Source organism: Hypanus sabinus, chromosome 10, assembly GCF_030144855.1.
Source record: "Hypanus sabinus isolate sHypSab1 chromosome 10, sHypSab1.hap1, whole genome shotgun sequence".
In the NCBI taxonomy this organism is placed as follows: Eukaryota; Metazoa; Chordata; class Chondrichthyes; order Myliobatiformes; family Dasyatidae; genus Hypanus; species Hypanus sabinus.
This window is the reverse complement of record NC_082715.1, coordinates 48,497,039-48,507,855: the sequence shown is the minus strand read 5'-3', so window position 1 is coordinate 48,507,855 and position 10,817 is coordinate 48,497,039.

The window sequence follows — 10,817 nt, the reverse complement described above, 5'->3', positions numbered from 1 at the left end:
ACAGGAAAAAAACTTGTTATTCATTTTTTTTTAACATCCACAATGATTGCATTTGGAATGAATGAGACCCAATGATTATTAAGATCTCTTCCCACTGCCAGAGTGTATGAATGGCAGCTATTAGGGCATGCCAATCCTTGAGGCAAAACTATATACTTTTCTATGTTTTTCAGTGTGGGATTATTTGTTGGTTTGTCATGTTGCACTGCTTCTGGAGTAGCAGAATAACTTATTTTCTGATTTATATACCATATGTAACTGCGTGCACGATTACTGGAAGTTGCTACTCAATACTGCAGTGCCTTGGTAGTGTAGAGGTTAGCATAACGCTTTACGGTACCAGAGATCTGGGTTCATTTCCTGTCATTGCCTGTAAGGAGTTTGTATGTTCTCCCTAGGACTGCAAGGATTTCCTCTGGGTGCTTCGGTTTCCTCCCATAGTCCAAAGTCTTACAGGTTGGTAGGTTAATTAGTCATTGTAAAATTGTACCGTGGTTAGGCTAGGATTAAAATCAGGGGATCGTTGGGTGACGCGGCTCGAAGGGCCGGGGGGGGGGGGGGGCTTATTCCGCACCATATCTCAATAAATAAAACCAAGTAAAACAAATATTCAGTTCAATAACAGGGAATGCTGTTGGCCTCATTCTTCCATCTGCTGCTAAATCCTGCTCCAGTCTGTGATCAGTGAGTTGTGATGAATACTAGGAAATAAAAAGTAAATACTGTACTTGATATCAAGCTAGCATGTAAACGCCTCAAATACCAAACTAAGAATAACTATTTTTTATTCTGTGAAAAATAAATACTGATTTTAGGTGGGCAGGTATTGGATCTCTGGGTGAACAGCTCTGTTGTTTTACATTCTGAGGATATAAACTGGCTTGATAAACTGATTACTAATCCAATAAGTCACTGCCATATGAATTGACTGCTGTTGTGTTCTGCTTCAATAATGGGTGAATTCCAAGAAGAATGTGTTTCTGAAAATTAGCTAAATGCTTGAGATGGACCAACCACCTTCAGTAACTAACTGAAGTTCCCTCTCATTTTTTTTTGGGAATGTAAAACTTATCCTGAGGGAATAGAAAAATTAGACATGGCCTTTCCTACTCACAAAAGCAGGCTTCAAGAATTAGTGAAGAGCTTTGTGTAGTGGGAGTCGAGATGGGGGAATTCAAATTTAAAGGTCGACATCATTCTTTTTAATTGATAAATTTTGTGACAATTAAAAATACTGGGGAGTTGATGTTGGAGTCCCATACTTGAGCTATCCGACAACTGTGGCAGGATAAACTGATTTAATTTCCTGAGGGCTATACACATTTGTAAATGCACTCTGAACTTGGGATGAAGTCCACTCATGTTCTTTCTGTTTTCTCCCCTCTGTACTGTTCCCATAGCTCTGATGCATTTGGGGAATTAGTCAATGTAAGGTTTACAGAGTGAGACAATGGCCCTGGCACAGTGGCTGGGAAATCAGACTATGGTTGTGTCTACCTTGTTCTCAGCAGATATCTTTTTCCTAATGACCAGCTTTATGCTACAGGTCCTTCCCAGCCTACAAACATCCAATTTATGTACAGTGATAGTGCAGGAGACCAGCAGGAAGGATTTACTATGGGGCTGCAGGCATCTTTTGTTATGATGGATCTTGGTTTATGTCTGCCTTAATGTTGGTGCTACAAACAATTCAAAGGAACAGAACCCTGCTGTATCATTACTCACAGCCTCACCTTAATCAGGTACTCACTTGAGCTGAATTCTTTGCTCAGACCTTTCCCTGATGATAAATATGAGGCGAGGCATGGCATGCTGCCTCCAACCTGCCCTGTCAGTCCATTAGTTGTAGATGCATGTTGAAGCCATCCCAAAGGAGAAAGATTTCCTTTTATTTCAAATCCAAGGAATTATGAATGGAAGTTCGCCAAGAGGAGAATGCACAAGAGTTGTCATCGTCTCATGTTCAGAAAATCACAGCTGAAGCAAAGGTAATTCAGGCTAGAAGTGTCTGTTCCAATTTCCTACATTGTGATAATGACCTGATAATTTGTTCTGGTGATATTGACTTAAGGATAAATACTGCCCAGGACAAGAGATAATGTGACTTGAGTTATAGTAGTAATATAATGTCCAGTGTTGTATAAACTATAATTGAAGCTTTTAAAGCATAAAAACCACAAAAGCTATCAATCAGCTTCCCACAGCTTGACAATTTTTGTCAGAATAATGTATTTAGAGCAGCACATGTTTCTTTTCAGGTATCGTTGTTTTTGGAGTACAATCTTGTGTTGCCCTCTCTGTCACTCGCTGTAGCAGACACGTATACTCATTTGCTATGGTTCATCTCTTCCCCTGGCCGCTTGATACCTGCTAGGCTTTCTGATTGAAACTGTATTTCAATATTCCTCTGATGCTGACAAGTTTTATTTTCTTTTGATTTCCTCCAACCATAGAAATTAATTTTTCAGCAGCATCTGCATTACCTTTTCATAAACCAATTGTGATGGTACATTTCAAGCACTAGGGATGGGGACTTCCAGGCTGCTAAAAGACTTGACAAGAGGTTTGAATCTGTTGTATTGCATTCTGTAATCATCAAATCCTGGACTCCTACTGTACAGAAGGAAGCTGTACAATCTATCTTTTCTGTACTGAGACTTTGAAAGAAATATCCAGTTATTCCTACTCATATGCTTTTTCCCCTTTACACAGTATTTAGCCCATTTTCTTCTGAAAGTTATTATGTTCAACCTGCCAATCAACCCCACCACTTTGATTCTATGGCTTTCCCATGAGGCTGGTGGATCCTGCCTTCTGCGCGGCCCCGAGCGCTACTGCCCTTATGTTTCATTTTCTCAGATGCATTTAAAAACTGTTGAAATTCATCACAAACAAAGGAAAATCTGCAGATGCTGGAAATCCTGCCGAAGGGTCTCACCTGAAGCGTCGACCGTTCTTTTTTCCATAGATGCTGCCTGGCCTGCTGAGCTCCTCCAGTATTTTGAGCGTCTGTTTGAATTCATTTATGGTATGGTGGTTGTCATTAATAAAAATGCATTTATTCAGAAATACATCAAGTTGCGATTAATTAAACCAGCCTGATCGTATGGTGAAATAAAAAATGGCAAGAAAACAAACAGCCTAGCTAAACGCATCTCCTGTCTTACACATTTCCTGCCCTGTGTTTCCTCTTTAACCTATGTTGCATTTCCCTGGACACCTGCAATTGCCCCTCCATTTCTGGTACTTGCAGGGGACTGCATAAAAACAAGGCCGCTCCCACTCTGTCTCTCCCATTTAGCCAACACCATCACACCACATATCACCCTTTTCTCCTTTACCTTCACTTTAATTTAATAAATATCTTTTATTTGTAATTCCTGTTGTGGCCTGACTCCTTTGTGTTACTTCCTGAGAACCAAGATTGTAACACAAACAAAATGCTACCTATCCTGATGAAGGGTTTCCCTACATAGATGCTGCCTGACTTGTTGAGTTCCTCCAGCATCTTGTGTGTGTCACTCAGGACTTCCGGTATCTGTAGAACATCTTGTGTTTCTGCAGCCTAGCTTAACACACCTTTTTGTGATGGTTGATGACCACATTCAAATGAATCTCTCATCTCTGAAGGGCTGGCACAAAGTGTGTTCAAACCTCAGGCTCAATAAATTATAGAAGGTATCGAAAGTGGTCAGATCAGTTGGCATCTTATTCCAAGCATCTTGAGTACATCCACATGAAGGTGGGCAGGTGCAGATGTTCAGAATGCATTGAATGCTCACTGATGGTTTTCTAAGGAATGTCCTGCTGGTCGAAAGTCCTACACAGCCCAGTACTAAACCTGTTTCCAGGCTTCACCTTTTCAGGGCCAGTACTCCTGACCAGACTTGATTTTAATTTATTTTAGTGATACAACATAGAGTAGACCCTTCTGGATCTTTGAGACCAGCAATCCCCAACAGTCCAAATTTTAGCATAACCTAATTATGATATAACTTACAATGTTCATTTAACCTACCCAGTACTTCTTTGGACCGTGGGAGGAAACTGGAGATACCCCACACATTCCATGGGGAGGATGTACAAATGATCCCGGGATTGAGCTTCGAACTCCAATGTCCTGAGCTATAATAGCATTGCACTAATTGCTACACTACGGACTCACATTGTTGTGTCTGTGCACAATAACATATTAATTACATAAAGCATGCATGTGGGAGATGGCTTTAACTGGTGTATTCACACTGCAGTGAGAGAGAGAGAGAGAGAGAGAGGGAGATGGCAGATCAAAACGCATGCATGGACAACAGATCAATGCGTATAGGTAAGTTACCCATCCATACATAGTGCAAAATGGAGTCATTGCTCTAAAAGAAACAGATCGATCCATTACACTTACTCTCCATTCCGCTTAATGTACCATAAAACTGTATATGTGCAAAACATTCAATTTCCCTTTCATAACCCATATTCCAAATAAACATGCTTTCACATGACGGTCCATAACTAACTTCACTATACTAAAGATTCAGTGTTTTGGATGGCGCTCCGTTTCTTTCAGGATAGCACCTCTGGACCTGAGGAATGGCATCAGGTTTGACAGTTGTCTTGTCAAAGACAGTGTTCTCGGTTGCCAATGTCATGTTGCTGTGAGTGACGAGATCATCAGAGAGGTGAGTCCAGTGGCTGAAATATGTCTGTCTTGTCGAATGCAATTGACTTGTGTGTTCCTCTGTTGAGCATCCAGTGTCTGGTCCACATGACGTCTCCATGTCTGATCGCTACATCCACTGTGTACACCTGTGGTCTGATTCTTGTAGCTATCCTACCAGGTGTTTACTTGCCTTTTCCGTAATCACATGCTAGGACTTCCTGTCCAAAGCTGAAGCTCCTTGCTGATCCACCTGGTAACTGGTTGAACTGTTTATTCTGCACTTCTCTTCTTAGATCTGGTTTCAGAAGGTCTATGCAAGGTCTCGTATCCCTGCTTATGAACAGCATTGCAGGTGCTTGATTGTCGTCACTTCTACAGTGTTTCGATACACTAAAAGGAAGTTGTCCACCTTCTGCTGCAGATAACTATCCTCCTTGTCCATTGCTTTAATGGACTTCTTCCATGTTTGGATAAACCTTTCCGCTAACCTGTTTGTTGCCGGGTGGTGAGGAGCTGACCTGAAATGTCTGATGCCATTTTTCTTCATGAACAATCAGAATTCTTCTGACGTGTATTGTGGTCGGTTGTCACTCTCAGTTTGTTCAGGTAAGCAGTTTCTGATAGTTTCTAATAAGCTCCGATAGTCCTCAGAGCAGAATATCTTTTCTGATGTGATTGACTTCATTGGTGTGACCTCCGGCCACTTTGAATGAACATCCACAGCCATTAGAAACGAGGAGTCCATGAGTGGCCCAGCAAAGTCAGTATGTTTGCTTTGCCATGGTGATGGTGGCCACTCATGCAGGTGTAATGGGGTCTGGTGGGGGGTGCACTTTGAACTTATTGGCATCCTGAACAGCTTTCGGTCAATTCTTCAATCTATTCCCAGCCACCATCTTGACTGTACCCAGATGTCCTTCATGCAGAATTTCTAACAATCTGGTGTGCAGTTTAGAGGGAACCACATCGTGAGATCCACATATCAGCGTTCATTGACACCCCGACAGTTGTTCTCATCTACCTGAGAACACTGGAAACATAGGTTGCCATCAGTTGGGTGTCCTTGCATGGTGATATCAAAGACTTTTGACAATGTTGGGCTAGTCCTTTTTTCTCTTTGTATTTCAGAATTTCTTACTGGCAATTGTTCCACCAGTTCAGTGTGGAAAACTTCTGCTGGGTCACAGTATGAAGATTTTCTTCTTCAGTTGCCAGTAGTGGAAGACGTGACAAGCTATCAGTGTTGCTGTGTTGTTTGGTACCCTTGAACTCTATGTCATAAGAGTGGGCTCCTAGGAATAGTGCCCAATGTTGTAGTCCCGTAGCAGTCATCACTGGAATTCCCTTCCTGGGATTGAAAATGGACACCGGGGCTGGTGATCTGTCACTAGTGTAAGCTCTTGTCCGTAGAGATAGTGGTGGAACTTCTTTATTCCCCATACTGGACTAAGGGCCTCTTGGATGATCTGTGCATCGTTGCATTCTGTGCTCGTCAGTGATCTTGAAGCAAATGCAATCGGGCATTCAGATCCATCTTTCACAGTGTGTGACAAAACGGCACCAATGCCATATGGTGACGCACCACATGCTAGCCTGATTGGCAGCAATGGGTCATAATTGGTGAGCAGTTCATCTGATGTTATTAGTCTCTTCGTTTCCTTGAATGCTTTTTCACATCTTTCTGACCATTCCCACTTTGCTCCTGTCTGCAACAGTGCAGTCAATGGACGCAGCACTGTGGTAATGTTCGGGAGAAACCGGTGGTAGTAGATTACAAGGCCCAAGTATGACTTGAGTTATGACATATTTTCCAGATTGGATGCCTGCAGCACGGCTTCAATCTTTTTGTGTGACTTACGTAAGCCATGCTTGTCAATGACATGTCCACAGTATGAGATTTCATTCTTGAAAAGTTCACATTTCTCTCTCTTTGCACACAGACCACACTCACTCAGCCTGGTAAGCTCTTTACTAAAGTTCTGGAGATGCTTTATATCGTTTTTGTCAGTCATGATGATGTCATCAAGGTAACATTGTGTTCCTGGGATATCTTGGAGCACTTGGTCCATTGCTCTTTGCCAGATTGCTGGAGCTGATGTGACGTCAAAGATGAGATGATTATATTAGAACAGTCCCTTGTGAGTGTTGATTGTGAGGAACTTCCTGCTTGACTTCTCAGCCTCCATTTGCAGATAGGCTTGTGGCCAGTCAATCTTTGAAAACCTCTCCCCATCTGCCAAAGATGCAAAAATGTCTTCTATTCATGGCAGGGTATACTGCATAGTACATAGCACCAGGTTGATGCTCACTTAGAAGTCCCCACATATGTGAACAGTTTCATCCTTTTCTTTCCAGATCACTGGGACAATGGGCATGGCCGAATCACTCCACTCAATTTTGGAGAGTATGCCTGACATCTCCAAGCTGTGAAGTTCAGCATCCATTTTAGGACGTAGTGCGTAAGACACTGGACAGGTTTTATGGAATCTTGGTGTTGCTGCTTTATTCAATTCAATTCATTCCTTCATGCCTTTGAGTTAACCAATAGCTTTCTCGACCAGCACCTGTGATAGTCTCTGGTTAGTGTTACTGGTTGGACTGCTGTTGCCTGATAATGACACATTGAGAGCTTTGATTATGTGCTAGCCTAGTTGGGATTTTCTCAACCATTCACATCCAAAAAGTGCTGGCCCTCCACGTTTCAACACATAAAGCTCTGACTGCTGTGTTTGGCCTCACATTCATTTTCAGTTTGCCTTTGGGAGTCACTTTTTTGCCTGTGTAGCCTTTAGCATCATTGAGGTCTTCTGTAATGGTAGCTTTGAAAGCAATCTGTTGTAGTCAGCCTCTGAAACTATAGACAAAGCTAACCCTGTATCCAACTCCATTTTTCGATTTTACACCCAGACACATTTATTGTGATCCAAATGATTTTGTGATCTACTTCCGTAATACTATGCAGTTCTAAGCATGACAGCTCATCTTCGTCTGATTCTGTTTCACATTTGGTCACGTTATGCATTTACTTACGTTTGTGTTTGAAACTTTTAACTTGGTGTGCTTTTTCTCTTCACCTGTGCATTTTGTCTGTCTCACACATTCTCTCTATGTGACCTTGTTTCTTGACACATTCTACAAACTTTTTCTTTGAACCAACAGTCAGTTGCACCATGGCAGAATTTGCCACATCAATGACATTTTCGGATTTTTACACCGTTCAGGGACATCTTGTGCATTTCACATTCTAGACCCTTTCTCTGTAGTTCTGTTGCATCCTTTGCAGCAGTCTCTAATGGTCAATCCCTGTTCTAAGGTTTGGTCTCATTCAGACAGTAGCCTCTTTTGAATGCTTTGACTATGCAAGCCTGTCCCTTAATACATCAGAGAGTCCATCTCTAAAGTCACAGTGCTGGGAAAGTTTACACAATTCTGCATTGTATTCAGAAATGCTTTAATCTTTTCTCTGATTCCTTCTGTAAAATCTAAATCTCTCATCTATTACCAGTGGTTTAGGGCTCAAGTGATTTTGTAAAATTGTAACAATTCTGTCGAACATCTTGCTTGCTGGCTTTTTAGGAGTTACTAATTGTGTAAGAGACAATTTTAGCACCCATTATGCCAAGAAATGTGGAGACTTCCTTTTCCTCATCCACGTCGTTCGACATTACAATACTATTTAACCCTCTCAATATACAACTTCCAGTCTTCATTAGCACTATCAAGTTTGTCAGCTTTCCCGACAAAGCCATCACCATGTTATTTTCACTTTAACTTTGCTAGTGGTGCGTCTTTCAATGTGTACTATTCAATTACTCATGCATCCCTTGTTCGTGTCCTTGGTGGCCTTCTCCGTACTGTTTAACACTTCTTCCTTCCCAAATCATCCCATAACTGTCGGTGCAGTTGGAGATATTCTCTGACATTCAGGTTCGTAGTTGTTACCAATTTGTTGTGTCTCTGCAACTACAATCAATAAAATAAAGCACATACATGGGAGATGGCTTTAACTTGTGTATTCACATTGCAGCGAGAGAGCGAGAGATCATTGCGCATGCATAAACAATAGATCAATGTGCATAGGTAAGTTACCAGTCCATATGTATTGTTAAGGGGAATCATTTCTCTAAAAGGAATGGATCCATACAGTACAGTTCTTTTGGCAAATACCCGTGATCTTTGCCATTAAATTGAATTGAATTTAATTGACTTTATTACTTACATCTTTCACATGCATGAGGAGTAAAAATCTTTACATTACGTCTCTGCCTAAATGTGCAATGTGCAATTTATAGTAATTTGTAATAAATAGTATGAACAACAGGACAGTCAATATAGCATAGAAATACAATTGTACCAGCGGGAATAAATCAGTCTGATGGCCTGGTGGAAGAAGCTGCCCCGAAGTCTGTTGGTCCTGGCTTTTATGTTCCGTTACCGTTTCCCAGATGGTAGCAGCTGGATCAGTTTGTGGTTGGGGTGACTTGGGTTCTCAATGAACCTTCAGGCCCTTTTTACATATCTGTCTTAGTAAGTGTCCTGAATAGTGGAAGTACAGGCAGATTTCTTTTATGCTTCCCCTATCAAAACCTTTCATAAAATTTCTAGGCTTTCTACATTTGTGTGACTTGAGGGCAGAGCTAGTTAAGCTTCATAGAGGTAGTGTCATACAGATAGAAACAGACCCTTTGTCCCTTCAACATAATGGTGATCATTTGCACCTATTTGTACTGATTATAATCCAACTCCATCAAAGTTGAAGTTCAAAGGCTCATTTAATATCAGAGAATGTATACAGTATACAACTTGAAATTCGTACTCTTCACAGACATCCATGAAACAAGAATCCTACAGAATGAATGATGAAAATGCCAAACTCTGAAGAACCTCCCCACATAATCTTCCCCCACGTTTCTATCAAGTAGCCTTTACCACTCATCTAGACACAAGGAGCAATTCACAATGGACAATTAACTCTTCCTATCTGCATGCCATGGGCAAGTGGCAAAACAAGAGCACCAGGGAAACCAGTGCAATTACAGGGAGAATTTAGCAACACTACATAGACAGCACCAAAAGATAGGATAGAATCTGGAAAGTACAAGATGGAAGCTCTACTCTCTACACCATTGTGCCATGATCTGCTTTTTAATTTAATCATACAGAAATTACATCTCAATTTTATCTATACATCTGGATTCTGTATTTATTTATAATTTTGACTTATAAAGACCTAAAATTTCTGCCTTGAGGTTTTCAGCTGAAATAGCTCCGCAATCAGAATTTCTGATTTCAACGAAACTTTGTGCTGAAAATGACCCTCCCTCCGAATGATGCAGTTCTAAATATGTATTTATTATTAACACATCAACTTGTTGATTTATTTGTTGTTTATATTCAAGGCTGTGCAGAAATAGACATCCAGGTGGCATTTGCCAAGGTTCCTCATGACAAACTGTGAACAAAAATGACAAGACAGGAAATTGATTGCCATCTACATGTCCAAATAAAGAATTGGTTGAAATATGACTTCACCATTTAAATAAGACAATAAGGCCATCAGACATAGAAATATAATTATGCCATTCAGCCCATCGAGTCTTCTCAGCCATTTCATCATGGCTGAATATTTTTCACTCTCAACCCCATTTGTCCTACCTTCTTTCTAAAAAATTTCATGCCGTGACTAATCAATAATCTATCAACCTCTGCCTTAAATACACCCAATGACCTAGCCTCCACAGCCACTTGTGGCAATGAATTCCACAAATTCATCACCCTCTGGCTAGAGAAATTCCTCTTCATCTCTGTTTTAGGTAGATGTCCCTATATTTTGAGTTTGTGCCCTCTGGTCCTAGACTCTTCCACCAAAAGAGTCATACACTTCACATCCACTCAATGTAAGCCTTTCAACATTCGATAGGTTTCAATGAGATCCCCCTTCATTCTTCTAGATACCAGCATATACAGGCAGAGCCTTCAATTGCTCATCATATGATACCCTTTCATTCCTGCAGTCAATCTCATGAACCTCCTCTGAACCCTCTCCAATGTCAACAAATCCTTTCTAAGATAGGGGTCCAAAACTGCTCACAATACTCCTCAGTGAGGCCTCACCAGTGCTTTATAAAGCCACAACATTGCATGCTTACTTTTATATTCTAGT